The 21,809-nt window shown below is 46.1% G+C and overlaps 1 long non-coding RNA gene across 1 annotated transcript; it reads left to right on the top strand.

Moving 5' to 3' along the window:
- The first annotated feature begins 380 nt into the window (after positions 1–380).
- Positions 381–13,203, top strand: LOC309514250. The gene is made up of 3 exons (XR_014211829.1): positions 381–492; positions 1,544–1,611; positions 13,054–13,203. It is a non-coding gene; the product is annotated as an uncharacterized lncRNA (long non-coding RNA).
- Positions 13,204–21,809: the final 8,606 nt, after the last annotated feature.

Raw genomic sequence — 21,809 nt, 5'->3', positions numbered from 1 at the left:
AGGGATTCAGAGAATCCTATGTATATATGATTATGATTTACATGTGAATGCAAATGTTAAATGTAGAACCGAATAAAAATATTTTTTTAAAAAGGGGGTGGGGGTGGAGCAAATGCTTTACGGTAGCCAAGCTTGTGTGTTATTGGTATATGAATAACTAAAGCCCAGTCTGACAGCTCTAGACAGGGGCATAGTTGGTATAACAGTCTAAGTTGGGTAAAGGGCATTTTTGGCCTCCAACAACCATTCTGAAGGGCATTTTCTCCCAGAGATAAAGGATTTCATCACAGCAAATCACAGGTCAACTGAGCACAGTTCACACGGACTGGGAAGGGCACCCAGAACCACAGGTTGTGCATGGTTCACATAGGGAGGGGGTATACTGCAGGCGACGATTCAATTCCCTGGGGGTGCCAAGCAGAAGATTTGCCACCATGTCATGACTTTATCACCATCCACTCAGCCTTCCGCCTTCCCTCCTCATCCCAGCTGGTTAGAAGATTTATAGGCACCATAAATTGACTTTATTAAATTGACAGAGAAAGGCCTTTGACACTGTTTCACATGACTTACTCCAATACAAATAAAAAGGAAATGTGGGGTGGATTTTGCCACCGCAAGACTGGTGCGCCACTGCTTGGGAACTATCCTAAAAGAGGTGTTCAGTTTCTCTCTACCTACCCACCATGGTGTAAAAAACAAGGGATCATGCTGTTCTCTTCTGCTGCCTCTGGTCCTCTTTAGTTTCTTTGAGTTGAGCAGAAGAATGGTAGATATGCTTCTGAAATGTGGGGATAATTCCAAAATGAGGAATTTTGCAAGAATTTATCAGAGTATGGGCTCATTATTTAGAATCCCAACTAATCTAAAGTGGGGATGCGTAAATAGTAACAGGTAGGTGAGATTTAATTTAGCAGCGGTTTGACTTCACCCCTGGAGGCACATTGTCTCCTGAGATGGACGGGTGCCAACAACAACTCCTGCAAGGCATGATCTGCAAGGCATTGTGTGGGTTACCCCTGTTTTCAACAACATTTACCTGGCTTGGGGAGTGGCGGCAGTGAGAAGAGGGAAGCAGGAAAACATTATCTCTCCCTCTCCCCATCTCTCTGGCACGCTGGTAGCACACAAAGCCTTATTGTGAAATTTGAAGCAAATTTTGGATGAACACATCCAACAAATTTGAAAGGGAAGCCAAACAAAAGCCGAGTAAGTCTGAAATAAGGTCAGGGTGTGTGTGTGCTTGTGTATGCATGTAGCTATTGGGGTGAGATCTTCCTGATGAAAACAAAACTCAGAGCAAACTCTGGAGATTGTTTCTCAGATGAACGTGCTGAAGAGTTCCAAGGGAGGTCACGGCAGTCTTGATAAGAGTAACATTTCTCAGAAGGGATTTGCATGTTCCTGGTTAGGTAAAGTGTCGTTCCTGACAACCGCTGGAGCAACTGTCATTGCTTCATGTTACAGCAATAACCTTAGAAAGGCTATACCGAGCTTTCTCTCAGTAATAATGTACAGACCTGACCACAGCTTTCCTTTTTAGAAAGTACAGAAGTTTGGCTTTCCCCCGTGCTTCTGAGCAAGAGAGCTCAAAATAGTTCCACTGGAAAGGTAGATGATTTTTTTATACATAAACACACACACACACTCACACACACAATCCGATGGATTGTTTTAGAGCATTTTACTTACCTGCTTCACTCTGATTCAGTTTTTCCATAACATTTCTGTCAATTCTGGTGGCAAGTGGCCTCTAATTTTGGCTTATTCAGTGGAAATTAGCAGTAATGGACACACTGGTATGTGCCCTCAGGAACCCTTATGAAGGCAAATTTAATTGTTAAGTGAAAATAGATGGATAGTCTCAGCTCCTCCTGAAAATACGTGTAAGAGCTGTGGCGAGTTGCTCAAGCCATTCTTATTGTCTCGCTGCAGTATATGGCACAAGCGATAAAAGAACTTTATTTCAGGAGTTAGGCATGGTTTTTGAAGATTGCAGTTTGGCCATTTAGCCATTTCACCTGTAGCAGGTGAGGTTGGCAGGATGGGGGTTGGCTGCGTTCTTGGCTTCCCGACCCAGAAGGCAACCCAGAGGGAGAGTGGACGGTCTAGGAATCAGCGTGTTTTTACATGAGTAGAATGTGTGCTTTTATTTAAAATGCATCTCTGGGTTATTTGTGGGGCACAGGAATTCATTCATATTTTTTCCCCCAAGATATAGTCCAGCCCTCCACATGGTCTGAGGGATGGTAGACTGGCCCCAGGGCTAAAAGGAGCGAGGAGAAAATTCCACAAAATGCCCCCTTTTTCCGACTGTAATTGGACTGCAAAATTGAGAAGGAGGGATTTTGGCCCAGCAACAAACATATCCTAAATCAATAAAGTGTTCAAACCACAGAATATCCTCATGGGACTCTCTGTGCCTGGAGAGAGAAGGATTGTAGCCTCGGGTATATATATATATATACATATATTTGGCAATACCTGCAATGACTCTGCTTGTGAATCTTGCCAAGAAAAGAAGAGAGCATCACCGAAGATATATTGAGGATGTCAACAGACAGTGAACTCGTTTTTGCTGATCTTCTTTAGTTGCATGGGCACAAAAGCAGGTGGCAGAAGGTGGCAGTGCCAGGAACTTGCTAGCGTCCCCAGACTGAAAATGGAAATCAGAGAGCAGCGTGACATAATTCTTCGTGTGCACTTCTCTACTCTCCTAGGTTAAGGGGGCTTAACGTTTAAGAGGTTTCCTGCTGGAAGACCCCCATAGCCCTAGAACCATTAAACCCATGGATGCCCAGCATTTGTGATTCTTGTGATTCACGGTAATTCCATTTACAGTGAACTCCTATGAAGTTTCTCTCCTCTTGCCTGCCTCCCCCAGAAGGTTGGAGGAGACTGGAACATGGAAAAATAGCATGTCAGAAAGAAGGTTTCCAGCCTAACCTTGAGTGGGGGAGTCAACATCACACATGCTTCCTGTATTAAATTAATTTCCACATATAAGAATAGAATTATAGAGTTGGAAGATACCCTGAGGATCATATAGTCTAACTCCTTCAATGTAGGAATATGCAGCTGTCCCATACGGGGATCAAACCCACGATCTTGGCATTATCAGCCCCATGCTCCAACCAGGTTCTCCTGTGCAGGGTCTCCCATTTTGCTTCCCTCCTCTGGCAAACTTTGGGAAACCCTGCACACAGAAAACGCGCATGTCAGGAAGAGTAACCTTGACATTGGCCCATGAAGGACCAAGATGAAACATGATTCCTCTATTTATTTAAATTCTAGTTTAAAGGTAAAGGACCCGGATGACTCTGGTGTTGCGGCGCTCATCTTGCTTTATTGGCCGAGGGAGCCGGCGTACAGCCAGTCATGTGGCCAGCATGACTAAGCCGCTTCTGGCGTACCAGAGCAGCGCACGGAAATGCCGTTTACCTTCCTGCTGGAGCGGTACCTATTTATCTACTTGCACTGGTGTGCTTTCAAACTGTTAGGTTGTCAGGAGCTGGGACCGAGCAACGGGAGCTCACCCCGTCGCAGGGTTTCGAACCGCCGACCTTCCAATTGGCAAGCCCAAGAGGCTCAGTGGTTTAGACCACAGTGCCACCCGCGTCCCTAACAAAATTCTAGTTAGAGTTCTCTTTTAAGCAGGTTCCGTCTTTTCACTCACCTCCCCCAGGAGTTTGTGAGGAACCCCACACATGGAAGAAAGGTTCTACCATAGGGCCGAGGTCCCTTTAGCCCCTCCATAAAATATTTGAGGGGGCTGCCCCCCCCCCAGTTCATGAGTACTGCCATTCAAATGGTGAGTGCACACCGCATCTTGTGATCGATTATGTGTGGCAGGGCTTACCTGGCCCCCCGCCCCTCAATATTTTATACAAGTTGGCACCCCTGACATTCACCCATGGAGAATCAGCATCAAACATGCTTCCTGCGTTTAATTAAATTCCATTTAGAATGATCTCCTGTGCAAAATCTCTCCCCCCCCAAAGAAACTTTGGGAGCCAGGAGCATCCTTGCCAGGCATGCTCACCTCTATCTACAAATGGGAAAGGCGCAGAAGCAGCTGAGCAGACCTCACGTCAGCCTATGGGAATCAATGAACAATTAATTACTATCATCAAGTGGTACTCTACTCCGGGAAGACAGCGCACTTATATTTATCAATTACTAATTAGTAGCTCTTGCCCAGCTGACAGTTGTCTGTCAGCCAGGAGAAAAGCCGCAGTGTGTGGCTCTCCAAAGTGGTCGGTTCTTAGCGGTAATTAGTGGAGCTCTACTATGGCTCTGGGTCTTGTTTTGTTTTGAAATCCTTTCCTAACAAGGCTGGGACTTCCAAAGGGATCCTCAGGCATCTCGGTGCCATTCTCCTGATTAATTTCAGGGTGTGTTTGTGCATGCGTTGGGCCTTCAACGTCCGCTTTCCTTTGCAAGTCCTTCCCTGAATCTTAGAAATCCTTCCCAGAATCTTCATTGCGTGGGATAAACACATGCATAGTTTTTCAGATTAATTTGGCTCGGATATAGGGATGCACAGACCTGCCAATTTCAGCTTCTCTTTTCCCCAGTGTTCAGTTCAGTTCTCCCCACTTCTGTCGCGATTGCCAATGTGTTTGTTCTGAGAAATCCTTGTGAAAATCTGACAGCGTTTGAGTGCGAATTTCTTCTAAGTAACACATAGTTGCCTGCGGTTCGGAATGACAAACCCATCCCTGAAAGCAATTTTCTCTGATATAATGCATTTTATGTATGTTATTTTCACTAAGCGCTCAGCTTAGACTGGTAAAGAAAAAGCGGTTTATATGCATTGTATGTGCGATGCAACATTGTGCCACCAGATGGCGAAGTGGAGTTCTGCTTTTCTCTACCAGTTTTCCCTGTTTAAATTTACAACGCTTTAAACTTAAATGCTTCTTTGATGTGTCTAGATGCGGCCTAAGATGTGTGTTTTCCCGCAATATGTGCATATTGTTTGGTGGGAGAACTGCATTGCAGAAGTGTGAATTTTGAAGGATACCTGTGTTTTGGTTCTTGAGAAATGCAAATTAAGTTGTATGTCAGTGGATGGCCCTGTCTCCCTCCCTATTTCTCTCCAGTAGACCTGGAGATGGGCAGGTAGGTTTCCTCGAGAAGGATGGTGGCAGAAAAGACTATGTTTCTACAGGGGATTGTATGAGTAATGGCAGCTGCCTGTTACTCATTGATGCATCAGGCTAATAATAATAATAATAATAATAAAATAATAATAATAATAATAATAATAATAATAATAATAATAATAATAATAATAATTTTATTTAAACCCTGCCCATCTGGCTAGGTTGTCCCTTAGTGGTGTGAGCAGTGTGGAGGTTGCCACTGTGATTGAGAGCAGCACTTTTACCTTACAGGATTGCGCTGAGAAAATGTATCTGAAGATTCTTCATCACTTTAAGCCAATGGTGGGTCTGGGGGCCACATGCAGCCCCCCCAGCCACTCCGTCTGGCCCTTGAGACTCTTCCCAGACCACCCACTCACTATCCCAACTTTGAAGCCTTCTTGAGAGTTTTTGCCTGGCTGGAATGTCTCCTTGTACTCAACGCTTCCTGCTAGTCTTTGTGACAAATATAAAGAGGTTTGTGTGTGCGCGCAAAAACTAGCCTAGGGTACAGGTAAAATTTACATTTGTTGCTCCAATCATTTCCCCCTCTAGCTTCCCGCCCCCGTCTGCTCCTAAGCACAAATAGAAATGAATATTGTCATTATTCTTAACTTACATGAAATGTAATAGTGGCCTACTGACAGTTTACTGTCAAGGGATGCCTAAAAGCTTATTGCTTCTTCAACAGCTTTTTGTATAGCTTAACCCAGGGGTGTGAAACCTGTAGCCACCTAGAAATTGCTGGACTACAGCTCCCATCATTCCTGAACATTGATCAGACTGATGGGAGTTGTAATCCAGCAACATCTGGAAAGCTACTGGCTCCCCTGCTTTCAACATAGACACGATGAACATGAAGGAACTCATCAGAACTCTTTGAAATAATGCGTGCCAAACTCCATTAACTTTGTAACCATAAGCAGAAGATACTTAATTTTAAAACTCAACAAGTCAGTCGCTGGAGTTTAGAACCTCAGAAATCTCATCAAATCCCGAAGGCCATGGAGAAAATTCTTCCTGAGATCATGGTTGCATAGCGATTCTCCCCCCCTCCCCTTCCCAGTTTAAACAACAGTTTAAATATTAGACTTTCCCAGGAAGGGAATATCTCTTCTCACCTGACATTGCTAAAACCCCTGGCTCCTTGCTGAGTAGATTATTAATGGCAGGGACCATTTAATCTCTCCTGGGTAAGGCATCCAAAAGAGTCACACTGTTGATCCAGACGCAAGTCAACATGTTATCGCTGCCGTGACGTTATCACTGCCCCTAACAGTAAGCGGGTTGGGGGTGGGGTGGGCAGGAGGTGGTTAGTAACCTCGTTCCTTCACATTGTAATGTGTGCATCCCAAGTTGCCGTTTGCAATTAACTTGCTCAAACAAAACTCATATAAATCAATCATGCCTGGGCTAATAAATAAATCTTTGATCAGTGACTATCTGGTAAATGTGTAGACATGGGTCAGTACCTCAGATTTACAGCATTTCCTTGCTGGGCAGCAGGATTAAAACAAAGACTAATGTCAGAGGCTGGGTTGTCATGTCTTATTATTTAAAACTTGTGCAGCAATGCCATTATCGGGGGCCCTGTATCATCGTATTTGCTGTCCCTCCAAGTTAGGGGCTTTCGGTTATTTACTTTCCAGCCTCCCCCCCCCCAATGCTTCCAAAAACAACAACAACATAATATATTTGAAAGATTAACAAGAGTAAGCAATGGAAGCCGCTATAAATTCTTGGAACGTGGCACACATTTTTTTCCTAGATTCAAATCAGAGGCACATTTCATTCTTCAGTTGTTGTTGTTTTTAAAGCCTATATTTTCTCAATCAGATTCCAAACTTTTGAGCATGCTTCCTCATTATGATGAGAAAGGTAGGTAAAATTCCCCTACTCAGACTGGCCTAGGCATGTGCTTTTGGAGCAAATGTGATGCTTCTGGGATCTCCCTGCTGTGTGGGTTTTGCGCCAGAGAATTCTACTGTGCCTTACATAGGAAGGGACCTTATCTGTGGCCCATAAGGGGAACTGGGGCACTGCCCCGCCAAATTTCGCCTGACCTCAGCCAGCACCCACCTGCCTGTCTACGTAGCTGGGAACTGCATTGCAAATTTCAAAGAAATTGAATTTTGCACAAAGCGCAAAGGATAACTATCTTCCATTCTGCATGTTAGGTAAAGATCAGGTCAGCTCATGTTGGAATTCATGGGGATCACATCCCTTAAAGGTTAAGGGACCCCTGACCATTAGGTCCAGTCATGACTGACTCTGGGGTTGCGGTGCTCATCTCGCTTTATTGGCCGAGGGAGCCGGCGTACAGCTTCCGGGTCATGTGGCCAGCATGACTAAGCCGCTTCTGGCGAACCAGAGCAGCACACGGAAATGCCGTTTACCTTCCCACCAGAGCGGTACCTATTTATCTACTTGCACTTTGACGTGCTTTCGAACTGCTAGGTTGGCAGGAGCATGGACTAAGCAACGGGAGCTCACCCTGTCGCAGGGAGTCAAACCGCCAACCTTCCGATCGGCAAGTCCTAGGCTCTGTGGTTTAACCCATAGCACCACCTGCATCCCTTAAGCATTCCTAAATCAGAGTTGGTGTGTGTGTGTGAAGGCTTCAAAACAGCACCAGCGCCTTGGCTTTGGAAATGGAGTAAGACCCGAGGTGAGGTTGGGAAGGAAAGTTCTGACATAGGGATGTACAGATTCAGAACACATTGGCAAATGAAATCCATGCTAAAAGCAGAGAATGTGTTTGGCAGTTTCCAGCTAACTTGCCACTTGGCCAGGCGGCTGGGGTGTGTGTGTGGGGGTGGCCTTTTGCAGAGAAAATCTGGTTATATAGAGCTGATTCTCATCAATATACCCTTTAGAAGACAGAGTCCTCTCCCATCTAAAAGCCTGCCTCAACATTTGAGTGCTCACAATTAATCCAGGCAGTGCCATGCTCTTGTTTTAATGGCATACAGACGCTTAGTCATTTCCTCTGTCTTGTTTTCGCTTGATGCCCCAGGGAGTAATTACCCTGATATTTTGTCCCTTACCTTGGCATCGTTAGACATTTCTGCTAATTCCAGCGCTGCATTTCTTAATCTAACTACTACTAATTCCAGGAATCTAACCCTGCACTTTAATGGGCCTTTGCCATCAGAGACTCTCCAAACACTTTGCAGTTCTCATGATATGCCAGGCACATCATGGCACAACAACAGAGCATGCTTCTCTCAGGGGAGGATATTTAGGCCTGTGAGCAGTAAAGGGGCGAGGGAGATAAAACAAACATCTGCCCAGAATTTCTGACCAAATGTTTGCTATATCCTTTTGGTTCAGAAATCGTAGGTAAAAGAATCGGAGACTGCAGCAAAATGTTGCAGTGCAGAGTGCTTCTTTTCAGTGTCTCAGTCAGTAAAGAAAAATGCACAATTCCATTCCATCAACTAAGCATGCTCAGATCTCACTGAGTAATTTGTTGAGGTTCACGCTTTTTTTTAAAAAAAAGAAAAGTTTGTATTCCTGACCTTGAGGTTCTCATGGGTCTTCAGATAATTCTCTCCTGCACACTGGGTCTGTGTGCAGTTTTATTTACAGAAGCAACAGCTTTCACAACCTGAACATCAGATACAAAGGGAATGAAAAGACTCTGTCTTTCATATTTCCCTTTTAATTCCATATTACAGTAACACACCAGACCCAAGGTAGCCTCAGAAAATAAGCAGGTTTGCAATTAGCTCCTCCATGCCCTTGCTCAGTTAGAATTGGGCCACAAAGATTAATCAACTCTCAGAGCCAAGTATGGACAGTTCTGATATAATTTTATACCCAGCATACGCATTTGAAGTCAGATTGAGAAATTGGCATTCCAAGCACCACCCACTCATTTTCAGGAAAAGAATTTGGTTCATTGTCTTTACCCTGAATAAACATTACCACTGGCATATCTTAAAGTTTCCAAGCATTGTGATGTGCACAGGTGCATTCTTTTATATTACAGGGAAACAGTTAATGAGCAAGAAAAACCACTGTGTGCAAAGCGCAAACATTGTGGTGTGCAAGAAAAACATTGTGTGCAAAGTCACCTTTATACCCATACTTGGGCCAGAGCTCAAAATGCAAGGGCCATCTTAGAAGATAAATCCAAGAAGTGACAAATTCTGGTCTCAAGGGTTCTGAATGTGAGATGAAGCAATCCATTTCTCCCATCCATTTGTGCAACTGTATGTTAAAGAGTAGATTGACAAGCCTTAATTTGGTAGCTGATGCAGTGGTAAAGAACTGAGAAATACCAGGTTCCAATCTCGCTCCATCCATGAACTTACAAAGCAGCCTTAGGCTGCCATTATCTCTCAACTTAGACTGTATAAACGTCACACATTAAAAGCACATGACTTCCCCCCAAAGAATCTTGGGAGCTGTAGTTTGCTAAGAGTGCTGGGAATTGCAGATCAGTGGAGGGTAACCAAGTCCCCAGGATTCTTTTGAGGAAGTCCTGAGCTTTATAGATGAGCTATACATGTACAGGGCATGCACAGGCTTAAGGACCTGTGCCAGCACTGTTGACTTCAGCACCTTGGACAGCTGCCAGGGTCATGAGCCCCAGCAAGACCCACCTTGGTGGTGGATACTACAAACCACCATTTAAAATGTACCAACATACAGTTGTTGCCAGACGGGGAGGGGGAATACTTCAGGACTCTCCCTGGGCTACTCCCCACACCCCTGCTGGAACTTTTTTTTTTTTTTTGCCTGAGTGGGATGTATCCTTGAACTCTGTAGCTCTCAGTTGCCACAGAGAGGGGGCTGTCCATGGGTGTGAAACTAGCCTGCAGTAGAAATTCAAAATATGCATTCATTGCTCTGATCACTTTTCCTTCTGACCTCACCCAGAGCTGCCATGTGGTCTGTGGAAGGTTACCGAAGGGAATTCTCTGCTCTGGGGCATTGTGGGAATTTAAATTAGCAGCCCTGACCAGCTCTGATCAGAAGAGGAGCACTGCTTTGCAAAACTATGCAAGGAGCCTATCGGGGAGTCCTGGGCTGAAGACTTGCTGCTTTTGTTGGGTTCAATTGCATATTGTTATTCCAGTTGTCAGTGTCCCTGGGACCAGTGGGATATTCAAATAAGCCTGCAAGCCAAGACCCAGCCTTGCGTAGAAATAGGAAGCCAACCCCTAATATACCTCAAGTAGCTTTCCCCAGCCTTGACTCCTCAGCTTGTGTTGGACTACAAATCCCCAACCAGCACAACCAGTGACCAAGGATGATTGTATTTCTAATTGAGCATCATTTGAGGACCTCAGGCTGCCCTAGAGAAAGTGGAAAAGTACCAAGAAGATGAGGCCTGGACTGCAGCAGGGATTGCCCATTTGAAAGGCAGCCAAGCTCCTAGTCCTCATGCCAGGACTGGCCAGCGCAGGGGCTTCGCACTGCCTTCCAGGGGTAGAGGCTAATTTTGCACACCCTATTCACTTCCATTGGTGCTGGAGGAGACTCTTGAGAGTCCCATGGACTGCAAGAAGATCAAACCTATCCATTCTGAAGGAAATCAGCCCTGAGTGCTCACTGGAAGGACAGATCGTGAAGCTGAGACTCCAATATTTTGGCCACCTCATGAGAAGAGAAGACTCCCTGGAAAAGACCCTGAAGTTGGGAAAGATGGAGGGCACAAGGAGAAGGGGACGACAGAGGACGAGGTGGTTGGACAGTGTTCTCGAAGCTACCAGCATGAGTTTGACCAAACTGCGGGAAGCAGTGGAAGACAGGAGTGCCTGGTCCATGGGGTCACAAAGAGTCAGACACGACTAAATGACTAAACAACAACAACATTCACTTCCATGTTTAGAGAGAACCCTGAGGTTCATGTACACACACTCCTAGACAACTCATCAAGCTACTTCTGAGCCTCTAACCAGGAGTTCCTGCATTTCCTAGAGGGGAACGGAATACTGATCTGCCTTGCCAGGCTGTTGTGAGGATTACTCCAGGACGAGCTCTACCAATGTAGTTATCATCATCATCAACACAAAATGTGCACCCCTCCATCTCTCAAGAGATATATCCTTACTGCTGAAAGACAGAAAATAGACATCAACTGAATTTTACTATCCATTGCAGAGGCTTCCAGCTCCCTCAAAGGCTGTTTGATCAAGCTTAAATCATTCCGACCTGGAATATGAATGACCGAGCCAAAGGAACAACGCCCCCGCCCCACTTTCTCTCCTGCTCAAGCGTGACAACAAATCAAGTCAAATGGATTCATTTCCCCCCCCCTAAAAGAAACACATGCTCAAACACAAATTAAATGTCCGCATTCCCTTAGGTTTCATTAATACTTTTATTAGTCTTATCTGACTCATTCCTATTCGGCCCTCCGCTTTGTCACCAAAACCCTGTGGGATGGTAAACACATCTTTGTACTTTATCTTTTAACCTCCGAGTAACCTTTGTCCTTGGACTCCTAGCAACTTTCAGGACCTAAAAGCATTACAAATGGGGAAAGTACTTATAATGATTAATCTTGTTGGCTGGAGTCATTATGAATAGATGCTCCCTCAGAAGTACAGGGAAGGGGGCTGGGCCCCTGACATCACCACAGACTTGCACCTAAGCACTTCTTGTTAGCGGGCTGTCCTCAGGCGGCAGGGGGCTGGTGGTCTCTGAAGATGGCTGCCAACCATGTTCTACTCAGGGCAGTCCCTTGGGAATGAATAACAAAACCACAGAATGATAGAGATGGAAAGGATGTTGAGGGTTATCTAGCCCAACCCTCTGCAAATGGATTTAAGCTAGTCATGTCCAGGGAATGCAATGGGTCTACTCTGACTAACATTGGAGGAGGAGGAGGAGAATCAGATTTACATATATGTGTGTGTGTGTGTGCGTGCAAAAGTTTAAAAGGCACAAGGAGATAGGATAATAATATACAGTGGTACCTCGGGTTAAGTACTTAATTCGTTCCAGAGGTCCATTCTTAACCTGAAACTGTTCTTAACCTGAAGCACCACTTTAGCTAATGGGGCCTCCTGCTGCTGCTGCGCCACCAGAGCACAATTTCTGTTCTCATCCTGAAGCAAAGTTCTTAACCAGAGGTACTATTTCTGGGTTAGCGGAGTCTGTAACCTGAAGTGTCTGTAACCTAAAGCTTATGTAACCCAAGGCACCACTGTATTTGAGATAGGGAGAAACAAATAAAGTGAATAACGCAAGAGTAACAAAAATTAATATGAGAATGTATTTGGGTGTTATTTGGGAGAGGGAAACATATGATACAGAATCACAGAATTGTAGGGGGGAGGAGGAGGAGGAGGAGGAGAGTAGTAGTAGTAGTTTGGATTTCATATCCTGCCTTATCACTACCCTAAGGAGTCTCAAAGCGGCTAACATTCTCCTTTCCCTTCCTCCCCCACAACAAACACTCTGTGAGGTGAGTGGGGCTGAGAGACTTCAGAGAAGTGTGACTGGCCCAAGGTCACCCAGCAGCTGCATGTGGAGGAGCGGGGAAGTGAACCCAGTTCACCAGATTACGAGTCCACCGCTCTTAAGCACTACACCACACTGGTCATCTAGTCCAACTCCCTTGCAATGCAGAAATCACAGCTTTGCAGTATGTATGTACTCCCCATAAATGATTAGAGGCATGCACATTTTATGTTTGAGGGCAACAACTGGAGTACAGCATTTCAGATAAGAGGAGCTCTTGAAATTTCATTTGCAAAACATCCTAGAGAATATTGTGGGGCTGGGACTGGATGGGAGGGAAGCCCTATTACATATTACTGTCATCTCCAGGCCGGGATGAAAATTCCACACCGATATTGCCTGCCCTGGAGATTCTCCTCTAGACAACCTATTTAGGAGTCTCTGTTTGTTTGCCTTTCTCTCTCTCCTTTCTTTTCTGCAACAACAGGATCGCTTTGAAGCCTGCAGCTGCACCTGACCACCAAATGCTCAGCAGACCAGCAAAGACAGGCCTTCGAGAATCCCTAAATAGTTATGGATCTTGTCCTGAACGGTGGAAAACCACACATTAAAAATTGAAGCTTCGAGTCCTTGCAAACAGCAGCGGGCGATGTGGCAAACCTAGCTCCAGACTGTACCACATCCTTTAGATTGCAGATTGGAGCTAATGGGGTGGAATGCTCACCGGTCCCTGCTTATAGAAAGCCAGCAGGCAGAGAGAGGGTGTGTGTGTGTGTGTGTGTGTGTGTGTGTGTGTGTGTGTGTAAAGGCTATGCTAAAATCCTTTGCCCTGACAAGTTCGCTTTTGCATGCATGGAGAATATATTTATTTTTGCATGGAGGAGCATCAAACGAAACTCTTTGAAGATTGCACACACCATTTGAGGATGTGAGTGAAGGACATTGTTGCAGCACCTACTTTGCAATGGAAAATGGTTTCCAGGATGAATCCAGGAACCGGAAGTGGGGAACATTTTTCAGACTGAGGGCCACATTCTCTTATGAGCAGCCTTCCAGGGGCCGCATGCCAATGCTGAGTGAGGCCAGAGATAAAATAGAGTGGAGCTCTTTGCACTGGGGCTAGTTTCTACCTTTCTTTCTCCTCCACCCAGCCAGGAAAGAACATTCTGATGTTGGAAGCAGGACCAGTGTGGGGGTGTGGCCTCAGAAGAGTGGGCGTGGCCTGGGGAGAGTCCTGTGGACCAGGCAGAGGGGCATGAATAGCTGCACTCCATACCTTCCAACATTTCTCCTATGAAAATAGTTACATCCTATTCAATAATAGGACACGGGTGGCGCTGTGGGTTAAACCACAGAGCCTAGGACTTGCCGATCAGAAGGTCGGTGGTTCGAATCCCTGTGATGGGGTGAGCTCCCATTGCTCGGTCCCTGCTCCTGCCAACCTAGCAGTTCGAAAGCACGTCAAAGTGCAAGTAGATAAATAGGTACCGTAAACGGTAAACGATAAATAGGGAAGGTAAACGGTGTTTCCGTGCGCTGCTCTGGTTCGCCAGAAGCCACTTAGTCATGCTGGCCACATGACCCGGAAGCTGTACGCCGGCTCCCTCGGCCAATAAAGCGAGATGAGCACCGCAACCCCAGAGTCGACCACAACTGGACCTAATGGTCAGGGGTCCTTTACCTTTTATTCAATAATAATAATACTATATTTTTTTTAAATTTATACCCTACCCATTTGACTGGGTTGCTCCAGCCACTCTGGGCGGCTTCCAACATATATAAAAACATAGTAAAACATTAAACAATAATTAAAAAATCCCTATACAGGGCTGCCTTCTGATGTCTTCTAAAGGTTGTATAGTTACTTATCTCCTTGGTTCGGGGGTCTCATAACTCCATTCCGTCCGATGAAAACAGGGGAGTCCTAAGGGACATTCTGGGATCAAATCAGAACCCCACTTAGCTTCTATAAATCTGGACCTATTCCTGGGAAATAGGGACACTTGCGGGGTCTGACATACGGACACCGCACTCTGAGTGGATGCAATGCTGAGATACAGAGGTCAGTGGTCTGAAGGCCACATTCACAGAATAGATTTGAAGCACTATGATACCACGTTAAACAGTTGTGGAATTCTGGGAACTATAGCTTTTTAAGGGTGCTGAGAATTGTTAGGAGACCCCTATTCCCATCCCGGAGACACAGTTCCCAGGGTGGTTTAACCATCAGGAGCTCTGGGAATTGCAGCACTGTGCAGAGAGTAGGGACAAACGGCAGCTCCCAGAATTCTTCGGGGGAAAAGCTTTGACTTTTTGAAGTGGCATCAAAGCGCTTCAAATGTATGATGCAAACATGACTTCGGTTACCTGTGTTCCTCTAAAGCCAGAGACTCACAACTGCACAGGGTTAAGGCTCACCGTAAGATCTCCTTTGAAAGCAGCTCTGGAGCCCGGAGCAAACGACCAGCAATCTCACCGGGGCGGGGGGGGGGGAGGCCCAACAGACTTCCATCGCCCACTCCTTTTTTTCCTTTCCTTTTTCCTCCTCTTCCTACCCCCAAGCAATACGGCTCTGCTTCATATATTTTTCATTCCGACCGAGGGTCCACAGCAGCAGCTGATGACCTCTGTCACACGCCACTGCTTCCCTCAATGTAAATGCGGCCTGGGCTCGCTTCCCTCCAACCCTCTCTCTCTCTCTCTCTGCCTAGCCAGAGAGGCAAGTGTATTTATTTTATATATTCCCAAACTGGATCTATTTATTTTAAACCTGCGGTGGCTCTCAGGAGGCAGCTAAAGATAACAGTGACATTAAACGCTGAGAGCGTTTTGTTAAAGAAAATGGAAAGGGGTGGATATATGGAAAAAATAAAAATAAAACCACTACCACCGGCAGCACAGCACCACCCAACCTCGCTCAAGTATTCAGAAGTCTCTGAGTCAGATAACATCAGTCTAAAAGGACTGCTCTGCTGAGAGCAGGACTTGGAAAGCTGTGCCCACTGCTTCTCCCTGGGAATATTGATTTTTTTAAGGTTGGAGGGGGTCAAATTCAAATCTCTGGCACAAAAGAGCAGCAGTTTCTCCTCGACACTGCGCCTTTTGACAGAGAACAAAGTCATGAAGTGGGGTGGGTGGGTGGGAGGGAGAGGGAGGGAGAGGAGGGGAAGAACAGAAGATGGAAGAAGATTGAGGCTCACATCTCCACACAGGCAGAGAAATACCATCCTCTTGGGAGAACTTGCAACTAGGGTCACATCCATGCCATACATTTAAAGCACGTGCCCTCCCCTCCAAAGAATCCTGGAACACAATAGCTTATACCTCACCGAACTACAGTTCCCAGCACCCCAAAGAAATGACAGTTCCCATGTTTATCTGGGGGAAAGCCACGTGCTCTCAGTGTGCTTCTTTCGTAGAACGTTCAACTAGGGTCACACCCATTAGTACACATTTAGTACACATATGAAGTGCCTGGCTCCCCCCCTGAGGAATCATGGGAAATGTAGTTTGCCCACCACAAAACGACAATTCCCAACACCCTGAAGAATCTACATTTTCCAGGATTCTTTGGGGGAAGACATGGGTCCTACGTTACAGAGGGACAGTCAGCCACTCGGAGGGCTGTTTGGTCCGAGAAACAAAACCAGGAACCTTGAAAGTGGCCGGCAATTGTCCGCACCTGAGCAGGGAGGAAGGTTTGCTTCAGTTGTCTGTGTTCTGGTCACCTCTAGGCTGGGTTACTGCAATGTGCTGCGCACATGGGGCTGCCTTAGCAGTGAGTGCAGAAGGTGGCAGTCCGACTTTTAGAAAAGACAGGAAAGTGTGGGTCAGATAATGCCAGTTCTGCTCCATCTATCTACAGTGGCTGCCCATTAGTGTCTCTGGGCTCAATGCGGTGTGCTGGCATCGACCTTGAAAACTCTGTATGGTTCAGGACCCCACTACCTAAAGAAACCTGCTCAAGTCCTGTGTTCAGCAATTGAGGCTCACCTCTGTGCCACACCTCCAGAAGAAGCAACAAGGCTGGTGATCATACCTTTGTCATACCTTTGGAAAGGTGTCCCTAGGGAGGCAGACTTGACACCAGTTTTACTATCACTTCAGCACCAGGTTAAAACATTATCATTAAAGCAGATGGCCAGCTGTGTGTGTGTGTGTGTGTGTGTGTGTGTGTGTTTTTACAATGGTGGTTGTGCTAATAATGTGCATTGCTTTATTATGCTTTATTGTATTATATACACTGGGGGAGGGGAATTAGCAGAAAGTGATATACAGTGGTACCTTGGTTCTCAAACTTAATCCGTTCCAGAACTCCGCTCCAAAACCAAAGCTTTCTGAAACCAAGGTGTGCTTTCCCATAGAAAGTAATGCAAAATGGATTAATCCATTCCGGACTTTTTAAAAAAACCCCTAAAACAGCAATTTAACATGAATTTTACTATCTAACAGGACCATTGATCCATAAAATGAAAGCAATAATGTACTGCAGTCACACAATCAATCAATCAATCAATCAATCAGTAGCTGAACTGGGTTCCACACAGTCACAAAAACAAAACAAAAAAGTTGCAAAAACAAAAACGCAAAATAAATATCAAAAACAGGCAGACTTCAGTGGAACACTCAAAACGGAAGTGTGGCACTCAAAATGGAGCATGTTTGGCTTCTGAAAAAAGTTTGCAATCCAGAGCACTTACTTCTGGGCTTGCAGTGTTTGGGTTCCAAGTTGTTTGAGTACCAAGGCGTTTGAGAACCAAGGTACCACTGTACAAGTCTAAGAAATTGGTCAAATCAATCAAACCATTTAGAGGTCACCTGGACACACAGTCTTCCCCACGATGCGCTGGATTTCTAGTTAAACCATGGTAATTCTAATCTTGCATCTATACATATAACTTTGTACTAGCACATTTTATGCAGTTCTGTGTCTTTTGCCATGCATAAGCAGTCGCCTGAACTGCTCTTCTCATCCCTTCAGGACATATCTATTGCAAAATCCTATATTGGCTTTATAATATGCCCTGGCAGTCCTTGTTGACCCAGGATCGTCTCCGTTCCTGCTGCATAGCCTTGATTAACACTGTCCTTATTTTGCCTTTTGGATGGGATTAAAACAAAAACAAAACAAAAACAAAAAAACCCCACTGTGTGCAGACATGTCTATTATTTCCCCAGCCACCCTCCTCTTCCTAATAAGCACTTATCCGGACAGTAAATGCTGTAAATGTGTTTTGAGTTGCAGCTATTCTATAACAGGCACAACCGGATCAATTGTGTAATTAAACATTCTCGACAGCAGGGTCCTATGCATGTTTACTTGGAAATAATCCCCACTGTGTTCAATTGGACTCATTCCCAGGTTAGTGTGCAGAGTGCTGCAGTCTTCCTAAAACTGACATGATAGAAAGCAATGCAAGGCCTGCGATTGTTATCACAGCAGAGAGCAGGCAAAGAAGAGCTTCAACGTAGACTCCAAATGTCACCTTATTATCCAGGGACAATCCTTATTTCTCGCACATGTCTCTAGTAAATCACTTTCCCTATCTAGTCACACACCCCTTCCACACTCCCCTCCCCCTTTGTTTTCTGCTTTTCAGGAATATTTAAGTTTGTGGCTGACACCCAATCAGTTTTTAGCAGATTTTGGCCTCTTCTCAAACTAGAAAACAAGTTCTCCACATGGCCCTCCAGCCAGTGAGTAGTGGTTAGAGTTTTTGCATTAGGAACTGGAAGACCAGGGTTCAAATCCGTACTCGGCCATAAGCCCACTGGGCAACTTAGGGACAGTCGCTGTCTCTCAGTCTAACCTACCTCACAGGGTTGTTGTGGGGATTCAATAAGGATGGAGGGAGAAACAGGTATACCAATCTGAGCTCCCTGGTGAAGAAAAGTGGGATATAGATTGTGAGCTTTCTTAAATCTTTTTAAAAATAAAAATACAGTGGTACCTCAGGTTAAGAACTTAGTTCGTTCCGGAGGTCCGTTCCTAACCTGAAACTGTTCTTAACCTGAGGTACCACTTTAGCTAATGGGGCCTCCTGCTGCCGCACCGCCGGAGCACAATTTCTGTTCTCATCCTGAAGCAAAGTTCTTAACCCGAGGTACTATTTCTGGGTTAGCGGAGTCTGTAACCTGAAGCGTCTGTAACCTGAGGTACCACTGTACTACTCAGATTTACCTGCTGTAAGAAAGTGATAGATCGTTCCTGCTCTGGGGTCACCCTTGCATCTGAAGGGAAGGTGCAATGTCACTACAGGTGCATTGTGGGAAGGAAACATGGCTGCCCCTACTCCTGTATGCAGGGGTGGAGCAAGCTGATCGGGCACCTGGGGCGGCGCGCTAGCCCTGCACCCAGGGTTGGGGCCAGCCACCCGCAGGGCGGGGTGAGTCGGGGCAGGACACTCCGCAGGGCCTCCAAGGAGTGTGCCTGCCTTCTCCCTCTCAGCCACCCTACAGCTGAGGGGGAGGCATTTGGGGCAGCGCGGAGCCTCCGGGCGCCCAAGCCACTGTGTCACTCTCAGGAGAGACACGTGGATCGGGTGTGCTGCAGGCCCCGCGGTGAGTGCCACCTGGCATTTTCTCACCCCCCTCAGTGGTGACACCCAGGGTGGACCACCCCTACCACACACCCCTTCCTCTGCCCCTGCCTGTATGGCAGTGAGGGCTTCCAGGTTTCTCCTCATGGAGGCTGCATCCCAATGCAAAAGTCCTGTGAGGCAAAAGTCACTGCAACCACTTTCCTAGACCAGCAAAAAAGGAGAGAAACCTTTACAACTGATTCATGGCCTGCTAAACCGTCCCACGGAAATGGCATCTTCTTCAGCCTGCCCCTCTATGAGTAGAAAGTGCCTCCCCAGCTCACGACCTGAGAATGGGGCCGCAGAGGGTGAGGAAACATTTGCTGATCAAGATCTGCACAAAAGTCTTCCCGTTCTCAGCTGAGCTTTGCTGGAGGAACAAGGGCTTCTTGAGCCCCACCATTTTCCTGTACAGCGGTACCTCAGGTTACAGACACTTCAGGTTACAGACGCTTCAGGTTACAGACTCCGCTAACCCAGAAATAGTACCTCGGGTTAAGAACTTTGCTTCAGGATGAGAACAGAAATCGCGCGGCAGCAGTGGGAGGCCCCATTAGCTAAAATGGTACTTCAGGTTAAGAACAGTTTCAGGTTAAGAACAGACCTCCAGAATTAATTAAGTTCTTAACCTGAGGTACCACAGTATTCCTAGATTGGTGAAGTGAGCTCATCCGAAGAGCCAGACCCAAATGAGGGCAGGCCACTTTGGCATTGAGGTGGGACTGCCCATGTGCCAATCACTTGGCAGCACATGACGTCAGGTGATTGACACTTCAGGCTGTAGCTGCAAATAAAAAGGTTTTCTTTTGCAACCCTGGCCTAAATTTCTTGCTTCTTCGTGTGAGTTTCTTCTGTCCATATTCCTCCTTTGCAGTTTGAGTTTCTATTTTAAACTTCCCTGCGCCTGGTGTCAAATGATGTCTGGTTCACCCCAAACAGCATGTCATGCCAATATCAGAGGATGTGAAGATGTATTTAGGCCTGTGGGCTAGAGATTCTCCATCACAGCTCTATTATTTGGTCCTGATGTCTGGCTTGTTCCTTGCTCCTATCTTCCCCTTTGACTTCTAGTCTTGGTTTATTCTTTGGTAAGTCCTGTGGTTCACCCCATGGTTGCCTCTATTGAGGTGAGGGCTTGATCCACACTGTGCAGACAGCAACCATTGCAGAAGCCTTCTGGCCACCAGCAGCATGCCCCAGCAATGTCCTGTTGGTATCCCAAGGCCTGTTGAGATCTTCCTTAGCTGTATACCTTGTCTGCCTCTTGCACTGAGCTCACACAAGCAGACAGTGCAGAGCACAGCCCTCGGCTTTCTGTTCCTGCAAAGATGCCGACACTCTTGTCAGAGTTGCCAGTCTCCTCCAGCATCTTAAAACTGTGCAAATGGCATATTAAAAACACCACTCTCCAGGAAGTCTCCCATATCCTAGGAAACAAGGAAATCATTATACACTGGGAGGCATGCACACCGCTGACATAGGGAGAACAAGCCACAGTGCCAGACCTAGGAATAGCAGCTTCAAAGGTAACAATCCTGGGCCTATTGGCCACCTTCTGCTGCATCAGGCATGTAGTTCTGTGGAAAGCAGTATGTACTTCTTCCAGACTTCTCTGACCACAAGTCAACATGCATATACCGGTCTGGAGAATGGTGCAAATAAAGGCACGCACATAGCTTTTCTTAAGGCAGTGGAATCCTTAACTCTCCCAAGTAGAACCTCTCAACGCAATTTGCTGGCATAGAATTAAACTCTCCCATCCACAGTCACAGCCTCCTGCCTTAATTAGCTCACATTATCCGGTCCAAGAGAGAGGAGCGAGACAGGTAAATTGGTCGGGCAACAAGACAAACACACAATTGAGCTGTGTTACATGGAAAGCTTCAGTGATCAGGAGAAAGTGCACGGGTTAAAGAAGGTAATGCATGTGACCAGCTTGCTATAGACAGTTAGCAAAGTGATGTTAATTTTCTGGTCCTAATGGTTTCAATATGTCAATTTGCTGCACTGGCTGCATTGCTGGAGAAAAGCTCACTGCGGGCTGGTTAATAAACCTGGTTAGGAAAAGTGAATTCCTACTAAGAGGAAGTGGAAGCGGGGGAAAGCTAGGAGGAGGAGAAAATGTTTCCAAGTTTTGAGCCTGCTGATAAGAACACACACACTCATCAAGGTAATCAATAGGTGTTCTCAAGGTGGGGGAGAGAGAGGGTGTGGCCTGTGGGTGTTCTGAGGGCCACAGAGAGAGACCTGAAGGGCCATGTTCATTCCCTACTCCTCGCCTTCCCTAAATTTCAAAGGAACAGACAAAGGGAAGCATTTCTTTGCTCAAGGCATCATCAGATGATGTATGTTAACACTACTGTTCAATGAGTTTTTAAACACTCATAGAAATTGTTCCTGCCAATATTGTGATGGCCTGGGACTCGGGCTCGGACTCAGAACCAGAGGAGACTCAGTCTGCATCGGATCCTTTGCCTCAGGCAGCATCTGAACCAGGTCTGGGGCCTGATTCTGAAGAGCCCGTCTGCACAGGTTCCCCTGCAACAAGCACCAGCTGGGCTGAGTCAGGGGCCTGATCCTGCCCTGGCTCCAGGTGCAGGGATTACCTCGTTGCCTTCAGCTGGGCAATCACTTACAGCTGCTCCACTACCAGTTGGGTCAG

Source organism: Podarcis vaucheri (genome assembly GCF_965113315.1).
Source record: "Podarcis vaucheri genome assembly, chromosome: 11".
Taxonomy (NCBI): Eukaryota; Metazoa; Chordata; class Lepidosauria; order Squamata; family Lacertidae; genus Podarcis; species Podarcis vaucheri.
Note: the sequence above shows the minus strand (reverse complement) of the source record. Positions and strands in the feature narration are given on the sequence as shown.